This window comes from Danio aesculapii, chromosome 4, assembly GCF_903798145.1.
Source record: "Danio aesculapii chromosome 4, fDanAes4.1, whole genome shotgun sequence".
In the NCBI taxonomy this organism is placed as follows: domain Eukaryota; kingdom Metazoa; phylum Chordata; class Actinopteri; order Cypriniformes; family Danionidae; genus Danio; species Danio aesculapii.
In genome coordinates, this window is record NC_079438.1 from 24,063,186 (window position 1) to 24,084,500 (window position 21,315).

At 35.6% G+C, this 21,315-nt stretch overlaps 8 non-coding genes across 8 annotated transcripts; 1 reads left to right on the forward strand and 7 right to left on the reverse strand.

The window, feature by feature from the left end:
- Positions 1-5,480: 5,480 nt before the first annotated feature.
- trnap-ugg (transfer RNA proline (anticodon UGG)) lies at positions 5,481-5,552 on the reverse strand. Its single transcript has one exon. It is a non-coding gene; the product is annotated as a tRNA-Pro (tRNA).
- A 1,591-nt stretch (positions 5,553-7,143) lies between these two features.
- trnap-agg (transfer RNA proline (anticodon AGG)) lies at positions 7,144-7,215 on the reverse strand. The gene has a single exon. It is a non-coding gene; the product is annotated as a tRNA-Pro (tRNA).
- Positions 7,216-7,665: 450 nt separating this feature from the next.
- trnaq-uug (transfer RNA glutamine (anticodon UUG)) lies at positions 7,666-7,738 on the forward strand. Its single transcript has one exon. It is a non-coding gene; the product is annotated as a tRNA-Gln (tRNA).
- Positions 7,739-19,916: 12,178 nt separating this feature from the next.
- On the reverse strand, positions 19,917-20,035 carry LOC130223789 (5S ribosomal RNA). The gene has a single exon (XR_008836904.1). It is a non-coding gene; the product is annotated as a 5S ribosomal RNA (ribosomal RNA).
- A 183-nt stretch (positions 20,036-20,218) lies between these two features.
- On the reverse strand, positions 20,219-20,337 carry LOC130223856 (5S ribosomal RNA). The gene has a single exon (XR_008836967.1). It is a non-coding gene; the product is annotated as a 5S ribosomal RNA (ribosomal RNA).
- A 185-nt stretch (positions 20,338-20,522) lies between these two features.
- Positions 20,523-20,641, reverse strand: LOC130223860 (5S ribosomal RNA). The gene has a single exon (XR_008836971.1). It is a non-coding gene; the product is annotated as a 5S ribosomal RNA (ribosomal RNA).
- Positions 20,642-20,822: 181 nt separating this feature from the next.
- Positions 20,823-20,941, reverse strand: LOC130223790 (5S ribosomal RNA). Its single transcript, XR_008836905.1, has one exon. It is a non-coding gene; the product is annotated as a 5S ribosomal RNA (ribosomal RNA).
- A 181-nt stretch (positions 20,942-21,122) lies between these two features.
- Positions 21,123-21,241, reverse strand: LOC130223791 (5S ribosomal RNA). Its single transcript, XR_008836906.1, has one exon. It is a non-coding gene; the product is annotated as a 5S ribosomal RNA (ribosomal RNA).
- Positions 21,242-21,315: the final 74 nt, after the last annotated feature.

The window sequence follows — 21,315 nt, forward strand, 5'->3', positions numbered from 1 at the left end:
AAAGTAGACAAAATCTGACAAAACAACACTACAAAAATAGACAAAATCAGACAAAACAAAAGTAGACAAGACTAAACAAAACTAGACAAAAATTGGACAAAACTAAACAAATCTAGACAAAACTAAACAAACCTAGACAAAACAAAACTAGACAAAAATAAAGAAAAATAGACAAAATCAGACAAAACAAAACTAGACAAAATCAGACAAAACGAAATCAGACAAAACTAAACAAAACTAGACAAAATCAGACAAAACAAAACTGGACAAAAGTAGACAAAATCAGACAAAACGCATCTAGACAAAATCAGACAAAACAAAAGTAGAAAAAAATTTACAAAACAACAGTAGACAAAATCTGACAAAACAAAACTACAAAAATAGACAAAATCTGACAAAACAAAAGTAGACAAAATCAGACAAAAGTAGACAAAATCTGACAAAACAAAATTAGACAAAACTAAACAAAACTAGACAAAAATCGGACAAAACAAAACAAACCTAGACAAAACTAAACAAACCTAGACAAAACAAAACTGGACAAAAATAAACAAAATCAAACAAAACAAAACTAAACAAAAATAGACAAAATCAGACAAAACAAAACTAGACAAAAGTAGACAAAATCAGACAAAACGCATCTAGACAAAATCAGACAAAACAAAAGTAGACAAAATCTGAAAAAACAAAATGACAAAAATAGACAAAATCTGACAAAACAAACGTAGACAAAATCAGACAAAACTAGACAAAAGTAGACAAAATCAGACAAAACTAAATTAGACAAAATAAACAAAACTAGACAAAAATCGGACAAAACTAAACAAATCTAGACAAAACTAAACAAACCTAGACAAAACAAAACTAGACAAAAATAAACAAAAATAGACAAAATCAGACATAACAAACCTAGACAAAACTAAACAAACCTAGACAAAACAAAACTAGACAAAATAAACAAAAATAGACAAAATCAAACAAAACAAAACTAAACAAAAATAGACAAAATCAGACAAAACAAAACTAGACAAAAGTAGACAAAATCAGACAAAACGCATCTAGACAAAATCAGACAAAACAAAAGTAGACAAAATCTGAAAAAACAAAATGACAAAAATAGACAAAATCTGACAAAACAAAAGTAGACAAAATCAGACAAAACTAGACAAAAGTGGACAAAATCAGACAAAACTAAATTAGACAAAACTAAACAAAACTAGACAAAAATCAGACAAAACAAAACAAACCTAGACGAAACTAAACAAACCTAGACAAAACAAAACTAGACAAAAATAAACAAAAATAGGCAAAATCAAACAAAACAAAACTAAACAAAAATAGTCAAAAACAGACAAAACTAAACAAAATGAGACAAAACTAAGCAAAAATAGACAAAATCTGACAAAACAAAACTGGACAAAAGTAGAAGTATTGTCTATAGGATATTTTTAGACAAAAATCGGACAAAACTTAACAAATCTAGACAAAACAAATCTAGACTAAACTAAACAAACCTAGACAAAACAAAACTAGACAAAAATAAACAAAACTAGACAAAAATCGGACAAAACTAAACAAATCTAGACAAAACTAAACAAACCTAGACAAAACAAAACTAGACAAAAATAAACAAAAATAGACAAAATCAGACAAAACAAAACTAGACAAAAGTGGACAAAATCAGACAAAACTAAATCAGACAAAACTAAACAAAACTAGACAAAATCAGACAAAACAAAACTAGACAAAAGTAGACAAAATCAGACAAAACGCATCTAGACAAAATCAGACAAAACAAAAGTAGAAAAAAATTGACAAAACAAAAGTAGACAAAATCTGACAAAACAAAACGACAAAAATAGACAAAATCTGACAAAACAAAAGTTGACAAAATCAGACAAAACTATATAAAAGTAGACAAAATCAGACAAAACAAAATTAGACAAAACTAAACAAAACTAGACAAAAATCGGATAAAACTAAACAAATCTAGACAAAAATAAACAAACCTAGACAAAACAAAACTAGACAAAAATAAACAAAAATAGACAAAATCAGACAAAACAAAACTAGACAAAAGTAGACAAAATCAGACAAAACTAAATCAGACAAAACTAAACAAAACTAGACAAAAATAGACAAAATCTGACAAAAATAGACAAAATCAGACAAAACTAAACAAAACGAAACAAAACTAGACAAAATCAGACAAAACAAAACTAGACAAAAGTAGACAAAATCAGACAAAACGCATCTAGACAAAATCAGACAAAACAAAAGTAGACAAAATCTGACAAAACAAAAGTAGACAAAATCAGACAAAACTAGTCAAAATCAGACAAAACTAAATTAGACAAAACTAAACAAAACTAGACAAAAATTGAACAAAACTAAACAAATCTAGAAAAAACTAAACAAACCTAGACAAAACAAAACTAGACAAAAATAAACAAAAATAGACAAAATCAGACAAAACAAAAGTAGACAAAATCAGACAAAACTAAATCAGACAAAACTAAACAAAACTAGACAAAATCAGACAAAACAAAACTAGACAAAAGTAGACAAAATCAGACAAAACGCATCTAGACAAAATCAGACAAAACAAAAGTAGAAAAATTTTTACAAAACAACAGTAGACAAAATCTGACAAAACAAAACTACAAAAATAGACAAAATCTGACAAAACAAAAGTAGACAAAATCAGACAAAAGTAGACAAAATCAGACAAAACAAAATTAGACAAAACTAAACAAAACTAGACAAAAATCGGACAAAACTAAACAAATCTAGACAAAGCTAAACAAACCTAGACAAAACAAAACTAGACAAAAATAAACAAAAATAGACAAAATCAGACAAAACAAAACAAACCTAGACAAAACTAAACAAACCTAGACAAAACAAAACTAGACAAAAAAAAACAAAAATAGACAAAATCAAACAAAACAAAACTAAACAAAAATAGACAAAATCAGACAAAACAAAACTAGACAAAAGTAGACAAAATCTGACAAAACGCATCTAGACAAAATCAGACAAAACAAAAGTAGACAAAATCAGACAAAACTAGACAAAAGTAGACAAAATCAGACAAAACAAAATTAGACAAACTAAATAAAACTAGACAAAAATCGGACAAAACTAAACAAATCTAGACAAAACTAAACAAACCTAGACAAAACAAAACTAGACAAAAATAGACAAAATCAGACAAAACAAAACAAACCTAGACAAAACTAAACAAACCTAGACAAAACAAAACTAGACAAAAATAAACAAAAATTGGCAAAATCAAACAAAACAAAACTAAACAAAAATAGACCAAATCTGACAAAACAAAACTGGACAAAAGTAGGAGTATTGTCTATAGGATATTTTAGTCAAAAATCGGACAAAACTTCAATTCAATTCACCTTTATTTGTATAGCGCTTATACAATGTAGATTGTGTTAAATCAGCTTCACATAAAAGGTCACAGTAAATAGGAACAGTGTAATTCAGTTTGTAGTGTTTAAGTTCAGTTCAGTTGAGCTCAGTTCAGTGTGGTTTAATAATCACTACTGAGAGTCCAAACACTGAAGAGCAAATCCAACGATGCGCACCTCTACAGATCCCGAACCATGCAAGCCAGTGGCGACAGCGGAGAGGGAAAAAAAACTTCACTAAAGGCGGAAGTGAAGAAAAAAAAAACCTTGAGAAAAACCAGGCTCAGTTGGGCACGACCATTTTAATTTCTCCGCTGGCCAAACGTCTTGTGCAGAGCTGCAGTCTCAGTGGCGGAGGCTGGAAGCTGGCCTCAGCAAAGACTCGTCTGTTAATTTTTTTTAAATTTTGGCCCTCTGTGAATTTGAGTTTGACACCCCTGCCCTAGACCAACGAGCCCTGTAGAAGCAACCTGCAGTGCCACAAAGAATTCTGTGAGACCGATCCAATCTACTCTTTGTTCATGTTGTTTTTGTTATGTGTGTCAGCAACTCCCTGGAGGCATATTACAGTTCACAGGTAATAAAAACAGTCCAGTGGGCTAATGGATAAGGCACCAGCCTTCGAAACTGGGGATTGTGGGTTTAAAGTACCAACTGGGTTGTCTTTAATGCAGTTCCTTTTAAGTTGACTGTGCAAGACAATCCAGTGTTACCTTTACAAAGCTAGGTACATACCCTTAGGTCAAAAAGACATGACAATGGAAAACTCCTCAGAGAAGCTGTTTTGTCATTAGGTGTACACATCAGATCGTCTGAATGCAATATGGCATAGGGATCCTAAAGTACTGTTTTCTGAGTAACAAGAACTTCCTGAGCCATACATCAAATATGACAAACGCTAGTGTTGGCCTAATGGGTAAGGCATCAGCCCTCGAAGCTGGGGATTGTGGGTTCAAGTCCCATCTGGGTTGTCTTTGTTGGGTTACATTTAAGTTGTGTGAAACAATTCCGACTGGTCTTCTCAAAACTTAGGCGTGATGATCTGAGGACAATAGTTAGCTTTGAATTCTCAGACTTGCTGCACACATCAAATAAACTTCATCCAATCTTGCTTGAATCTCACTGTCACATTACAAACCTAAATGGTTCCGCTTTGGTAATGGAGATCTTGACTTTAAGTACCCCGTGGCTTTCAACTAATGGTCTCATGTTAGGTGGATGATGATGAAATGCAAACAAGGAAATAGCTGCAGAAAGGTTGTGATTTCAAGTTAACGAGAGTGGCCTTGTCTGGAATTTGAAACTCAAGACCAGTCACACCATACGCGAGAACCATACCCCAGGACCAATAAGACACGAATGTGGATGATTGCACAAAGAAAATGTTTGTCCATTAGTTGCACACATCTTTTTTGATGGAATGCAAACTGGCATCGAGATCCTAAAGTGCAGTTTTCCATGTGTTGGCATCTTGTTGAAGGCATACAAAAGATCCTTGACAAATGATTGACTAATGATTGGCGAAATGGCCCAGTGGCCTAATGGATAAGGCATCAACCTCCTGGTCTTGGGATTGTTGGTTCAAGTCCCATCTGGGTTGTCTTTGAAGGTCTCACTTCAATTTGGGAGCAATGTTTGGTGGATGAAACAAGGTAGCTGTGAAAACCTTCTTGAGATGTGTTTGCATGTCATTAACTTCCTTCATTGCCTGCATTGCCATGCATATTACCTATTATGACTAAAAAGGTAACGAGATACCTAACGCGAAAGGCCATTTTGAATCCTGCATGGTGCCTACAGAGAAGAGACTGTGTACAAAGACAAAAATGGTGCTTACATATAAAGCTGGTGGGTTGTTCAAGATCCATAAATAAATCTAACAACCGAATCATTGCCGCTCCTTTTTTTGTCTGTATAATTGTACATGTTAGACTGATTTAGATCAGAAGTCCACTAAATGTTCATTAACTAAAGTCACAGCAAAAGCTGCTACAATTAACATAGAAACACCTTGGATAGCACAGCACCGTTGCTTTTTCTATGACTGTCGTAGGGCTCGTCCGGGATTTGAACCCAGGACCTCTCGCACCCAAAGCGAAAATCATACCCCTAGACCAACGAGCCCTGTAAAAGCAACCTGCAGTGCCACAAAAAATTCTGTGAGACTGATCCAATCTACTCTTTGTTCATGTTGTTTTTGTTACGTGTGTCAGCAACTCCCTGGAGGCATATTACAGTTCACAGTAAGTATAAAACAGTCCAGTGGGCTAATGGATAAGGCACCAGCCTTCGAAGCTGGGGATTGTGGGTTTAAAGTACCAACTGGGTTGTCTTTGTTGCAGTTCCTTTTAAGTTGACTGTGCAAGACAATCCAGTGTTACCTTTAAAAAGCTAGGTTCATACCCTTAGGTCAAAAAGACATGACAATGGAAAACTCCTCAGAGAAGCTGTTTTGTCATTAGGTGTACACATCAAATCGTCTGAATGCAATATGGCATAGGGATCCTAAAGTATTGTTTTCTGAGTAACAAGAACTTCCTGAGCCATACATAAGATATGACAAATGCTAGTTTTGACCCATTGGCCTAATGGATAAGGCATCAGCCTTCAAAGCTTGGGATTGTGGATTCAAGTCCCAATTGGGTTGTCTTTTGTTGGGTTACATTTAAGTTGTGTGAAACAATTCCGACTGGTCTTCTCAAAACTTAGGCGTGATGATCTGAGGACAATAGTTAGCTTCGAATTCTCAGACTTGCTGCACACTTCACATAAGATTCATCCAATCTTGCTTGAATCTCACTGTCACGTTACAAACCTAAATGGTTCCGCTAAGCTTTGGTAATGGAGATCTTGACTTCAAGTACCCCGTGGCTTTCAACTAATGGTCTCATGTTAGGTGGATGATGATGAAATGCAAACAAGGAAATAGCTGCAGAAAGGTTGTGATTTCAAGTTAATGAGAGTGGCCTTGTCTGGAATTTGAAACTCAAGACCAGTCACACCATACGCGAAAACCATACCCCAGGACCAATGAGACACGAATGTGGATGATTGCACAAAGAAAATGTTTGTCCATTAGTTGCACACATCTTATTTGACGGAATGCAAACTGGCATTGAGATCCTAAAGTGCAGTTTTCCATGCGTTGGCATCTTGTTGAAGGCATACAAAAGATCTTTGACAAATGATTGGCGAAATGGCCCAGTGACCTAATGGATAAGGCATTGACCTCTGGGGCTTGGGATTGTTGGTTCAAGTCCCATCTGGGTTGTCTTTGAAGGTCTCACTTCAATTTGGGAGCAATGTTTGGTGGATGAAACAAGGTAGCTGTGAAAACTTTCTTGAGATGTGTTTGCATGTCATTAACTTCCTGCATTGCCATGCATATTACCTATTATGACTAAAAAGGTAACGAGATACCTAACGCGAAAGGCCGTTTTGAATCCTGCATGGTGCCTACAGAGAAGAGACTGTGTACAAAGACAAAAATGGTGCTTACATATAAAGCTGGTGGGTTGTTAAAGATCCATAAACAAATCTAACAACCGAATCATTGCCGCTCCTTTTTTTGTCTGTATAATTGTACATGTTAGACTGATTTAGATCAGAAGTCCACTAAATGTTCATTAACTAAAGTCACAGCAAAAGCTGCTACAATTAACAAAGAAACACATTGGATACCACAGCTCCGCCGCTTTTTTCTATGACAGGCATAGGGCTCGTCCGGGATTTGAACCCGGGACCTCTCGCACCCTAAGCGAGAATCATACCCCTAGACCAACGAGCCCTGTAGAAGCAACCTGCAGTGCCACAAAAAATTCTGTGAGACCGATCCAATCTACTCTTTGTTCATGTTGTTTTTGTTATGTGTGTCAGCAACTCCCTGGAGGCATATTACAGTTCACAGGCAGTAAAAACAGCCCAGTGGCCTACTGGATAAGGCACCAGCCTTCGAAGCTGGGGATTGTGGGTTTAAAGTACCAACTGGGTTGTCTTTGATGCAGTTCCTTTTAAGTTGACTGTGCAAGACAGTCCAGTGTTACCTTTAAAAAGCTAGGTACATACCCTTAGGTCAAAAAGACATGACAATGGAAAACTCCTCAGAGAAGCTGTTTTGTCATTAGGTGTACACACCAGATCGTCTGAATGCAATATGGCATAGGGATCCTAAAGTACTGTTTTTCTGAGTTACAAGAACGTCCTGAGCCATACATCAGATATGACAAAGGCTAGTGTTGACCCAGTGGCCTAATGGATAAGGCATCAGCCTTTGAAGCTGGGGATTGTGGGTTCAAGTCCCATCTGGGTTGTCTTTGTTGGGTTACATTTAAGTTGTGTGAAACAATTCCGACTGGTCTTCTCAACACTTAGGCGTGATGATCTGAGGACAATAGTTAGCTTCGAATTCTCAGACTTGCTGCACACTTCAAATAAGATTCATCCAATCTTGCTTGAATCTCACTGTCACATTACAAACCTAAATGGTTCCGCTTTGGTAATGGAGATCTTGACTTTAAGTACCCCGTGGCTTTGACAATGAGACACGAATGTGTATGATTGCACAAAGAAAATGTTTGTCCATTAGTTGCACACATTTTATTTGACGAAATGCAAACTGGCATCGAGATCCTAAAGTGCAGTTTTTCATGTGTTGGCATCTTGTTGAAGGCATACAAAAGATCATTTGATGTGCTTTGATTCACTCTGTATTATCACGCTTCCTGACTGCCTGCCTGGGTTTCAACCATGATTGTAATGGACCGAACAGCCTAATTTAACCCAACGCATGAAGTTGTGGACGTGCATCGCAGAGCTGCTGCAAATACAACAAACACAAGCATTTAAGTGTCTTCAGTTGTGTATTTTTCGTTTGTTAATACCTCTTGTTTGATGGCCTTTGTTTCACTTTCTCACGCTGCTCCAGCACTGCCTGATGAGGGGATTTACATTCAGACGATGCAACGATTGAAAGCATACAAGACTTTACACTTTACTAGTCACGTCTGTGTGGATTATGTCAAGACATATTTTCTTATCAAGACGATGATTCCAATCTTCCAACATGTATGATGGGTGTAAAAATCTGCCATAAAAAAAACGCGGCGATCTTTGGTTTGATTTGAACACGAGCAGAGGTGGGGGGCTGTCAGTAATGATTCACTTTTTGTGTTAGCTGCCTGACTGCCTGTGGTTTCAACTAGGTCTGGTGCTGATGTAATGGAGGCAGGTACTTTCGCTTTTCACTACTACAGCTCCTCAACTCTACTCGTGTTAAAATCAAACTAAGATCGGCGCAGTGTTTCTTATTGCAGGTTTTTATGTCCTGTCATACATGTTGAGAGATTGAGTTGATCAACTTGATAAGGGAATATGTCTTGACATAATCCACACAGATGTGACTTAGTAAAGTGTGAAGTCATGTATGATTTCAATCGTTGCATCGTCTGAATGTAAATCCCCTCATCAGGCAGTGCTGGAGCAGCGTGAGAGAGTGAAACAAAGTGCATCAAACGAGAGGTAACGAAAAATACACAACTGAAGACTCTTAAATGCTTGTATTTGTTGTATTTGCAGCTGCTCTGTGATGCTCGTCCACAACTTGATGCATTGGGCTAAATTAGGCTGTCCAGTCTCTGTGTTCAGTCCGTTACAAACATGGTTGAATCCCAGACAGGCAGTCAGGCAGCGTAATACAGAGAGTAAATCAAAGCGCATTAATTGATCGGTAATTAAAAGGGGAAAAAAGAAAAATAGAATAAATATATATACTTTTATATTAGACACACATCTGATGCTTGTATTTGCATCAGCCCCATGTCCACAACATCACGCATTGGGTTAAATAACGCTTTCACGCTTTACAGTCTCCGTTTTCAGTCCTTCCATTGTACCTGTTCAGTGGAGGGAACGGAACCAACGCAGTGATGTCAGACACAGCGACATTCCAAGATGACAGCGCCTTAGGTCTAAAATCTACAGTAAAACATGCTGCTTTTTGCTAAATGGTCACATTAATTGAGTTTGTTTAACATATTTTCATTAAAGTGGAATCCAATGTACAAAATATTGTAAACTTGACTGAGTGCTTCATTTCCCCTTTAAAATAAATTATTTTTTAATGTATTTTATTTTTACCTTAAAATAAAATTTAAATGTAATTTTCTGCTCAGAATTTTCTGCTCTGAGTTGTTTTTTTAAACTAAAATTTGAACAGCCATGACATTCAAGATAATAGACTGATTTCACGCGGCCAGCATTATTAAAAGTGAAGTCGAAGCTGCGGTGGGAAGAAACCCGGAAGAATCGTTGGGAGTTACATAGGAACGTTGTGTACTTGGCTGTAAATCTGATCAGCGAAGATAAAGTGACACAAATTTATAATTTCATCGCCTTCCGAGTGACCCGAAGGTCCGTTCTGAATGAATGGTGAAAATTAAAAGAGATATCAGAGCTCATTTTCAGCTAAGTTAAGGGGAATGGCACTAGTTATCTATTGTTTTCTTTCCCAAACACACGTTTTAGATGCCATTTATCAAACTCGAGTTAATAAACTGATTCTTTACTATATTAGACTTGTCACGTTGCTGAATTAAAAGAAAAACCGTCAATTTCCTGCTAATATTTAAGACACTGTTGATGACTTTCTTAAAACTGCGCTGATTTGCCATTGTGTTTACGTGCTCAACAGAAATGCTTGTGATTGGCTGAGAAGGTCATCAGTTCACTCTCCGCTGTTTACCGAGCACAAACACAGACGAGCTGAGCGATCTGCTTGATGACTCGACTGATCTTCACGGCTGCTTCGCGCTCCAGTCTCCGTGTACCTGTGTTTGCACTGGGTGAAGAGCAGTAAACTGAGTGCAAACACAGATACACGGAGACTGGAGCGCAAAGCAGCCGTGAAGATCAGTCAACTCATCCACTCTCAGCAGTGCTTCAATGTTAGCGTAATGGACGGATTTAAAACTTCAGTACCGGGACAACCTTATTACAGATAACACGAGGGTGTGCTGCAGAGGACTGCAGTGTTTATCACTCACTAGGTTACATAGGCTGAAGCAGGAAAGCGTCCCCACGGTGTTTAACTGGTGCCATGAACTAAAGCCTAGAAGGACACTTCAGTATATTACTCTTACAGAGATTGTGATGTTGTTTGATGCTAAATTGTTTTTAATTGTTTAAATTAAACGTACGGAATGATATTAAAGTGATTTTCACACCATTTCTGCATTTTGAAATCTATGCCACAGCTGGAGGTTTGTAGTGCACAGCATGTTACTGCAATGTTTACAGTTCTGGTCCTATACTCCCGGGTTTCTTCCCACCGCAGCCTCGATTTTGTTCTTTAAAATGGCGGCCATGTAAAAATAAGCATGTTTTGTAGTGCTTTCGATTTGAGACCATTTGTTGATGGACATACATAAAAAGACAGTAGTCAGGTAATCTGTGTATGTTAGATGTACAGTTATAAGTGCAAATTTTCATTTCATTTTAGAGCATCACCATTGAAAAGAAACGTGAGTGCATCCTGAAAGCCTTAGTGGTCTACTTAAATGAAGATCCTTCAAACCTAGTGAAGGAGTACATGGTAAGTCATTTACATTTTTAAAGAAGCATTTAGTATTTTCTCTAAAACCATCACTCCTTTCACCGTTGAGCTTTTGGTAGATGTTTTATTTTGTACTTTACATTTTTAGGACACCGAACATGATGAAGCAGAAATCTCCATAAGCAACACAACTCTCGGAATATATGCCATCAAACATGAAGGGGCAGGGGTTGCAGATCCATACGAAGATGTTGGTGTCATCGTCGAAGGCGTTCAAGTTCTTGAAATCTTGGACAATGTAGCCAATGCATGTTCGATGATCATTGGTCTAATGCATTAAACCTGGCTTACCCCAAGGATTTGAGATATACTTTTGAATGGTTTCAAAAGATTTTCATGGAACTCGATGCCAACAAGTTATCAAACAAGGTCCAGGTGTTAAAAAATAAACTTCTTTCATAGGCACCTTAACCTTCAGATGCAAGGTCTGAGAAGCAAGTCTTATGTTTTTTTTCATAATGTTGCTCTGTCTGTTGCACTACATTTTTTTAATTCAATGATGGCAAGATGATATCTTTACAAATATTTACTTTATTTTTTGCTATCAGATGTTAATCTTCATTTGAATACCTGCGATGTTGATAGCTGTTTTTTTTTTTTTTGTTTTGTTTTTGTTTTACTAAAGAAGACTATAATATCCAAGTCTATTTTTGTAAATCGTTTATTTTAAAAGACAGAATTCTTTTATTTAGATTTTTACTTGCAATATTGTTTTTGTAACTTGTAATAAGTAAAGATTCATTTTATTTTGAAAACTGAAGATTTTGGTGAAAATGTTATTGTTGAAAAAAACTTTAAACAGTGTAAAAATGTTATTCTGTTTTCAAATGTTATTCTTTCTATGAAAAACAAGTGTTACCTGATTTTTTCAGTTTCAAGAAAGTATACTTTGTACGGTTATGCTTTATACTGTTAAAGAAGGCTGTTAATTTTTCCAAGTATAAAAAAAAACATTTTTGTAAATCCTTTAATTTAAAAGCTGCATGTTTTTATTTTACTTTGTACTTATATTATTATTTTAACAGTACTAAAATTAACAATGTAATACGTTAAGATTACTATTATTTTGAAAAGTAAACCAGAATGTAGCTTTTGACAAATATTTTATGTTTAGAAGAATGTGAACACTATAAATGTTCATCATAAAACATTGTGAAAATGTTATTTAATAAACTCAGTGAAATTGAAAATGATTGTTTTTTTATTTGTTTAAATAATTGAATTTAAATAACTAAAAGGATTAAAACAAAATCATGAATGTTACATTGATTGAACTAATCAAAATAACTTAATAACTTAAATAACTCAAAATAATCTGAAATTTTTTTTTTCTTTGGTTAAACATAACAATATAAATTTTAGAATAGTTGAACTTAATTAACTAGAGAGATTAAAACAAAACAATGAATGTTATGTTGACTGAACTAAACAAAATTACTTTAGCTTTACGTAATTAACTTAAGTTTATTGAAATAAATATTCTTTCTTAAAGACAACTTAACTCGGTTACGTGGAACCAGTGGACAAAAAAAAGTTCATTAATGCCAACATATCACTTTTTTGAGTGTTGTTCATTCAAACCATCTGGTGTTAATTCCTGTTCTTCATCCTCTCTTTCTTCATCGCTTGATTTCTCCGTTGGTTTATGTATTTCCATCACTTCAGTCTCTTCCTCGTCCGATTCACATCTGCACCACAATGTTGTCTTTTTGCAGCCTTGGCACCGTGGGGCTTTACAGTCCCGCGCAAAATGCCCCTGCTCCAGACATTCTCTACACACAAATTGTGGGCAGTCTTTTTTTTTCATGTTCAGTGCTTCCACATAACCTGCATGTTTTTATCTGCTGATCATGTATCACTCTAAAATATTTTGGTCCTTCCTCTGTATCAAATTTGACGTTGTAAGGAAGAGTCATGACTTCTTTCGGAAATTTCACCCTGATGAACCTTGTTCCGTCAGCCACAGTTGTTCCTGGATGATATCTTCTTCTTAGTGGGAGAATTGGAGAAACTCCCCAGTCCACAAGCTTTTGGATGATTTCACTATCTTGAATATAGTTGGGTAAATTTAAAAAAGAAACCATTCTCTCAGTTGCGCAGAGTTTTGATATCTCACAGAATTGTTGATTAATCATGAGTCCATCCATTAAACTATCACAGTCTGTTTCATTTTCCATTGTGAGTTCATAGTCAAAGTTTGATTTTTTCCTTAGTCCAAACAATTTTCCAACTCCAGTCTTTCCTTCCACAGCCTTTATAATCATAACTACTGTGATATTTTCAGGATCTTTCACAGTCATTGTCAAAGTTGTTTCTTTTTTATATTGTCTCTGAAATCTTGCTTGACTTTTCAGTTTGTTTATCATCTCTTTTTTTTGACTTGTTTGTAGGGTGTTTTCCAAACATTCAGCAACTGCTTTACCTTTAGTTTGTTGTTTTTCTCCACTTCCTCCTCTACTTGTGTCTGATCTGTTTTTCCTCCTTCTTGCCACAACAGTTGCCCATGTGTCATTATTGTCAATGTCCTTGTTTAAATCTCTTGAATTGCTATCTTCAGGAGTAGCTTTGTCCGTGTTGCCATAGTCCATATTCAGTTCCTGTTCCTTTACCGGGGTGTCCATCCTTTCAAGAGGTTTTAACCCCAAACAGATAACACTGTCTGGGGTTTAACTAAAACTAAACAAAATTAATACAACTTATTTCTGGCAAAATCAAGAAAAAAACAATAAAGAAAATCAAAATGGGAGAGCCTTTCTCTCCCTACTGCCACCTCACACTTCCTTGAAAGCAGTGACTCAGTCAAACTCAAGGGGGCGTGCTCAGGGTGGTATGGCCGTAAGCGAGAGCAGCAGTCAAGAGTTGGCTATTTAAAAATAGGCGCAGCACCAGGAGCCGAGCGCCGCTCAGCTTGCCTTGAAACAGCACCGACAGAAACAATGCTCTTGGCCCCTCAATAGTTTACCTCTTTTTTTTTAAAAAAAAATGTATTTATTAATTTTTTGGCCAAATGAAGGAATTTAAAAAGCTTACAGCACCTGGTATTCCCAGGCGGTCTCCCATCCAAGTACTAACCAGGCCCAACCCTGCTTTGCTTCCGAGTTCAGATGAGATTTTTTTTTTATTTTATTTTTTTATTAAACACATCATCAACAATCATGACATTTATACATACAAATATTTAAAATACACAATATTTAAAAATCTCCTGGTAAGAAAACTTCAAAACCAGTCCAAGTTTGTACAACATATGGATTATTTTTTGTAATACATTTTTCAAAAATGTCCATCTTCTCATACATTTTGCAATAGTTATATATAACCGTTATTTCCTCAGTCACAATCTGTTTGTACAACAAAACCAATGGAATTTCTTTTTTCTTTTGTTTCATAATATTTCTTCTTTTCCATATTGTATATCTTGCAAGAGTCAACATATAATTAAGAGCAAACACATTTTTTGTTTTCCATTAAAACCAAATAAAAACAGTGTATCCCATTCTTCTAAAACAATGTTTTCATCATACAAAAAAGTACAGACCATTGTTTTCAACATCTTCATAAAATCACTTAACTTGTTACATTTTAAAAATAGGTGTAACACACCTTCCCTTTTTTCCAAACACACCTTACACAATTCATCTTGTGATACCCCAATCTTTTTAAAGATGATCTCTGTCATTATGCAGTTGTGTCTTAACATAAAATCAAAGTTTTCCAATGCTGGACTTTTAAAATGTAATCTGACATTTTTCCATATAGTCGAAGCATCGAAGTTTTCAAATATCTTTTCCCAAAATTCTATTGATTTAGGTTTTTTAAACACAGCATTACACAAACATGTATAAAACATCTTGATAGGACAATCATTGATACTAATCTTATCTTCATCCATTTTTAAAAACACTTTGATTTTTCTATTTTCAGTTTCTTTTTCATTCTCTTCAATAGTTTTGATCCAGTGATCTGGTAATGCTAATCTTAACTTCTTGTATTGATCTTCAATTTTTTCTTTATCATCTACATCTTCTATTTCCTCCAGTGTATCTATTATTGCTTGAGTAGGTAAAAACCCAGGTTTTATTTCATATAAAATGTCTTTTACTTGTCTAAAACCAACTGCATACCAGTTCTCATAAAACATTTGTTTTTTGCTTTTATTGTTCTGATTTAAAAACAGGGGTTGCTGTAAATAAAGTTTTCTTCCTTCAATCTCAGTGTGTATGTTATCATAAAAACATTTCCATGTTCTCAACAACTCTTTATTAAACTCAGGAATATTCTCTATCATGCGGTCTTTAAATGCCATCCATAAGAAATCATCTCCTATTTGTCCACATTTATTAATAAAATAACTCATGATGCTTTTCCACGGAATATTGTCTTCATTTAAAAACTTCTTTAATGTTTTAATTCTCATACTTTTCATTCTTATCCATGGATCTATAAGTCCTAATCCTCCCTCATCCACCTTTCCAATGATAGTGTTATATGCAATTTTAGATGGTTTATCATCCCATAAAAACTTTAAAATCATAGTTTTTATTCTCTTATACACCCACGTAGGTAGACTAACAACACTTAAAACATACCACATCTTAGATAGAAAAAGAGAATTTAATACCAGTACTTTCCCTTTTAAAAACAATACTCTCTGCTTCCAAAAACATAATCTTTTCTCCATTTTATTTAGGAGTTCATCCCAAATTATTTCTCTAGTTTTCATTTCATCATATCCCAGCGTAATGCCTAAGATCTTTATGTAATTGTTTTGTTCTTTAAATTCCCAATTTCCTTGTGGAGCTTCTGCTTTTCCCATCTTAATGTATTCCGTTTTTTCTTTATTTACTTTTGCTCCCGATCCTCGACAATATTTATCAAATATTTCCATAGCTTTCCCAACACTTTTAAAATCTTTTAAAAATAGAGTGGTATCATCAGCATACTGAAAAATCTTCTGTTCTGTTCTATTGGTTTCTATCATAAACCCTTTAATTTCCTTTTCTCCATTTATAGCTAAGCCTAATGGTTCAGCAACTAGTGTGTATAATAATGCTGATAAAGGACATCCTTGTCTTATAGATCTGGAAATCTCAATGTAGTCTGTTAAAAATCCATTTATTTTAAAACAACTAAAAATATCTGTATAAAAACATTTGATCCACTTAATGAAATTCTCACCAAAGCCAAATTTCTGGATTAAGTCAAATAAATAGCTGTGCTCAACTCTATCAAAAGCTTTCTCTAGATCTATGCTGAATAAAAATCCTTCATCTTTTTTTTCTTTTATGTACCAGATTAAATCTCTTATACTTGTTATTGTGTCTGCTATATCTCTGCCTATTACACCATAAGCTTGATTAGTTGTGATAAGAGTGGGAACTACCTTTTTAAGTCTGTTTGCTAAAATCTTTGCTAATATTTTATAATCTGTATTAAGCATGCTTAAAGGTCTATAATTTTGCAAATCATCTTTATCACCTTTATTTTTATAAATTATTTTAATCATTCCTTTCTTCATACTCTCACTCAACTCTCCTTTTTTAAAAATAGCAGTAAAAAGATCTTTTAAAATTGGAATTAAAACATCTTTAAAAGTCTTATAAAATTCGGATGACAAACCATCTAAACCAGGGCTTTTCCCATTGCTTAATTGTGTTATAGCTTCATTTATCTCCTCTTCAGTTATATCACTATCACACCGTTCTTTATCCTCTTCACTTACTTTAACCTTTATTTGATTCAATAAAAAATCCTTATCTTCTTCATGAACTCCTTCTCCCTTAAACAAAATTCCATAGAAATCTTTAACTGTTCTTAAAATACTTTCTTTATCTTTGACATTTTCCCCTTTTATTGAGACATTCTTTATCAAATCGGCTTTTTGTCGTGTTTTTTCTAAATCATAAAAGAACTTTGTACTTCTTTCTCCTTCCACTGTATTTTTCATCTTGCTTCTTATTCTTGCTCCCATACATTTTTCCTCTTCTACTTTTTTCAGTTTCTCTTCTAATATCACTATTCTCCTAATATCCATATTTCCTTCTGTTATCTTTTCCATTTCATTCTCCCATTCTTTGTTTAATTGTCTTTCTTTAGCTCGATTAGCTTTCTGCATTTTCTTTGAACATTCTATTGAAAATCTTTTGGCCTCTAATTTGACATTGTCCCACCACACACTTATTTCTTCATCATATAACTCATCATTTACACTATTAATAATAATATTTTCCATTTCAATTTTATTAAAATCATTCTTTAAGAGCTCTGTATTAAACACCCATACACCTGGTCCTCTTTCAACTCCACTGAAATCCATCATTACATACAAAAAATCATGGTCACTACAGCTAAAAATCTTGTAAAAAATCTTTGAAATAAAAGATTCTAATCTTCTTGTACATAAAACATAGTCTAATCTACTTTGTTTTAAAACTGTATTCACCCACTGCCTTCTTGAGTATTCTCTTTTGGCTCTATTTCTCTCTCTCCATACATCTACATATTTATGTTTTTCAATCATGTATTTCAGTTCTTTTCTTCCAACATCTGCTCTATAAACCATATAATCATCTACATCTATCCTTTCTAAAACAGTATTAAAATCTCCTAAGACAATAACATTATTCCATCCACTCATTAAAACACTAAGGTTCTTAAAAAAAGTAACTCTTTCCAAGTCTTGATTTGGAGCATGGATGTTACATATTGTTATTTCTTCACCCTTATTTATTATTTTAATAGTTAAGATCCTTCCATAGTTATCTTTAAATAAAACATCAAATGAGCATCCTATTCCTCTTCTAATTAATATTGCCATGCCTTTTTTCTTATTTGGGTCATTATTATACAATATTTCCCCGTCCCAACATTTTTTAAGTTCATTAATAATCGTTTCATTCCATCCAGTCTCTTGTATACATATTATATCACATTTTTCTGTTAAAGCAATTACATTTTCAAACTTCACTTTAGATGACAGCCCTCTTACATTAATTGAAACCAAACATAAGTTGTTCATTAGAAATATAAAAGAAAACAAGCCATCCAAACAAAAGAAAATCCAAATTAAACAAGCCATCAATCATTTGTAGTCTTCTTTATCTAAAATCTTAGATCAGTTCTGTCAGTTTTTAGTTTTGCTTTTGCTTCTTTTCGTAATTTCTGTTTCTTAAGCACTTGCTGAATATTTATTTGTACAGTTTTTCTGCGTCTTCTGTTTATGCTGTCTATTGTTCTGTCTTTAGTCCCAATATTTATTTCATCATTATCATCATCACTTACCTCTTCCTCAATTCTGCTTTCTGTATTTTCACCCGCTGCTCCTTGTTCTTTTCCATGTCCTGTCCATCGTCTTTCATTAGATGTTGTGCCTCAGTCTCTACTGTATCTCCTTCATCCTCTTCACTCATAGCCTGCTCCTCTTCTTGTTCATTCAAACCATCCGGTGTTAATTCCTGTTCTTCATCCTCACTTTCTTCATCACTTGATTTCTCCGTTGGTTTATGCATTTCCATTACTCCAGTGTCTTCCTCATCCGATTCACATCTGCACCACAATGTTGTCTTTTTGCAGCCTTGGCACCGTGGGGCTTTACAGTCCCGCGCAAAATGCCCCTGCTCCAGACATTCTCTACACACAAATTGTGGGCAGTCTTTTTTTTCATGTTCAGTGCTTCCACATAATCTGCATGTTTTTATCTGCTGATCATGTATCACTCTAAAATATTTTGGTCCTTCCTCTGTATCAAATTTGACGTTGTAAGGAAGAGTCATGACTTCTTTTGGAAATTTCACTCTGATGAACCTTGTTCCGTCAGCCACAGTTGTTCCTGGATGATACCTTCTTCTTAGTGGGAGAATTGGAGAAACTCCCCAGTCCACAAGCTTTTGGATGATTTCACAATCTTGAATATAATTGGGTAAATTTAAAAAAGAAACCAATCTCTCAGTTGCGCAGAGTTTTGATATTTCACAGAATTGCTGGTTGATCATGAGTCCATCCATTAAATGATCACAGTCTGTTTCATTTTCCATAGTTAGTTCATAGTCAAAATTAGATTTTTTTCTCAGTCCAAACAATTTTCCAACTCCAGTCTTTCCTTCCACAGCCTTTATAATCATAACTACTGTGATATTTTCAGGATCTTTCACAGTCATTGTCAAAGTTGTTTCTTTTTTATATTGTCTCTGAAATCTTGCTTGACTTTTCAGTTTGTTTATCATCTCATTTCTTTGACTTGTTTGTTGGGTATTTTCCAAACATTCAGCAATTGCTTTACCTTTAGTTTGTTGTTTTTCTCCACTTCCTCCTCTACTTGTGTCTGATCTATTTTTCTTCCTTCTTGCCACAACAGTTGCCCATGTGTCATTATTGTCAATGTCCTTGTTTAAATCTCTTGAATTGCTATCTTCAGGAGTAGCTTTGTCCGTGTTGCCATAGTCCATATTCAGTTCCTGTTCCTTTACCGGGGTGTCCATCCTTTCAAAAGGTTTTAACCCCAAACAGATAACACTGTCTGGGGTTTAACTAAAACTAAACTAAATTAATACAACTTATTTCTGTCAAAATCAAGAAAAAAACAATAAAGAAAATCAAAATAAGAGAGCCTTTCTCTCCCTACTGCCACCTCACACTTCCTTGAAAGCAGTGACTCAGTCAAACTCAAGGGGGCGTGCTCAGGGTGGTATGGCCGTAAGCGAGAGCAGCAGTCAAGAGTTGGCTATTTAAAAATAGGCGCAGCACCAGGAGCCGAGCGCCGCTCAGCTTGCCTTGAAACAGCACCGACAGAAACAATGCCCTTGGCCCCTCAATAGTTTACCTCTTTTTTTTAAAAAAAAAAATGTATTATTAATTTTTTTGCCAAATGAAGGAATTCAAAAAGCTTACAGCACCTGGTATTCCCAGGCGGTCTCCCATCCAAGTACTAACCAGGCCCAACCCTGCTTTGCTTCCGAGTTCAGATGAGATCAGGCATTGCCAGGGTGGTATGGCCGTAAGCGAGAGCAGCAGTCAAGAGTTGGCTATTTAAAAATAGGCGCAGCACCAGGAGCCGAGCGCCGCTCAGCTTGCCTTGAACACAGCACCGACAGAAACAATGCCCTTGGCCCCTCAATAGTTTACCTCTTTTTTAAAAAAAAAAAATGTATTTATCAATTTTTTTGCCAAACGAAGGAATTCAAAAAGCTTACAGCACCTGGTATTCCCAGGCGGTCTCCCATCCAAGTACTAACCAGACCCAACCCTGCTTTGCTTCCGAGTTCAGATGAGATCAGGTATTGCCAGGGTGGTATGGCCGTAAGCGAGAGCAGCAGTCAAGAGTTGGCTATTTAAAAATAGGCGCAGCACCAGGAGCCGAGCGCTGCTCAGCTTGCCTTGAAACAGCACCGACAGAAACAATGCCCTTGGCCCCTCAATAGTTTACCTCTTTTTTTTAAAAAAAAAAAAATGTATTTATCAATTTTTTTGCCAAACGAAGGAATTCAAAAAGCTTACAGCACCTGGTATTCCCAGGCGGTCTCCCATCCAAGTACTAACCAGGCCCAACCCTGCTTTGCTTCCGAGTTCAGATGAGATCAGGCATTGCCAAGGTGGTATGGCCGTAAGCGAGAGCAGCAGTCAAGAGTTGGCTATTTAAAAATAGGCGCAGCACCAGGAGCCGAGCGCTGCTCAGCTTGCCTTGAAACAGCACCGACAGAAACAATGCCCTTGGCCCCTCAATAGTTTACCTCTTTTTTAAAAAAAAAAATGTATTTATCAATTTTTTTGCCAAACGAAGGAATTCAAAAAGCTTACAGCACCTGGTATTCCCAGGCGGTCTCCCATCCAAGTACTAACCAGGCCCAACCCTGCTTTGCTTCCGAGTTCAGATGAGATCAGGCATTGCCAGGGTGGTATGGCCGTAAGCGAGAGCAGCAGTCAAGAGTTGGCTATTTAAAAATAGGCGCAGCACCAGGAGCCGAGCGCTGCTCAGCTTGCCTTGAAACAGCACCGACAGAAACAATGCCCTTGGCCCCTCAATAGTTTACCTCTTTTTTAAAAAAAAAAATGTATTTATCAATTTTTTTGCCAAACGAAGGAATTCAAAAAGCTTACAGCACCTGGTATTCCCAGGCGGTCTCCCATCCAAGTACTAACCAGGCCCAACCCTGCTTTGCTTCCGAGTTCAGATGAGATCAGGCATTGCCAGGGTGGTATGGCCGTAAGCGAGAGCAGCAGTCAAGAGTTGGCTATTTAAAAATAGGCGCAGCACCAGGAGCCGAGCGCTGCTCAGCTTGCCTT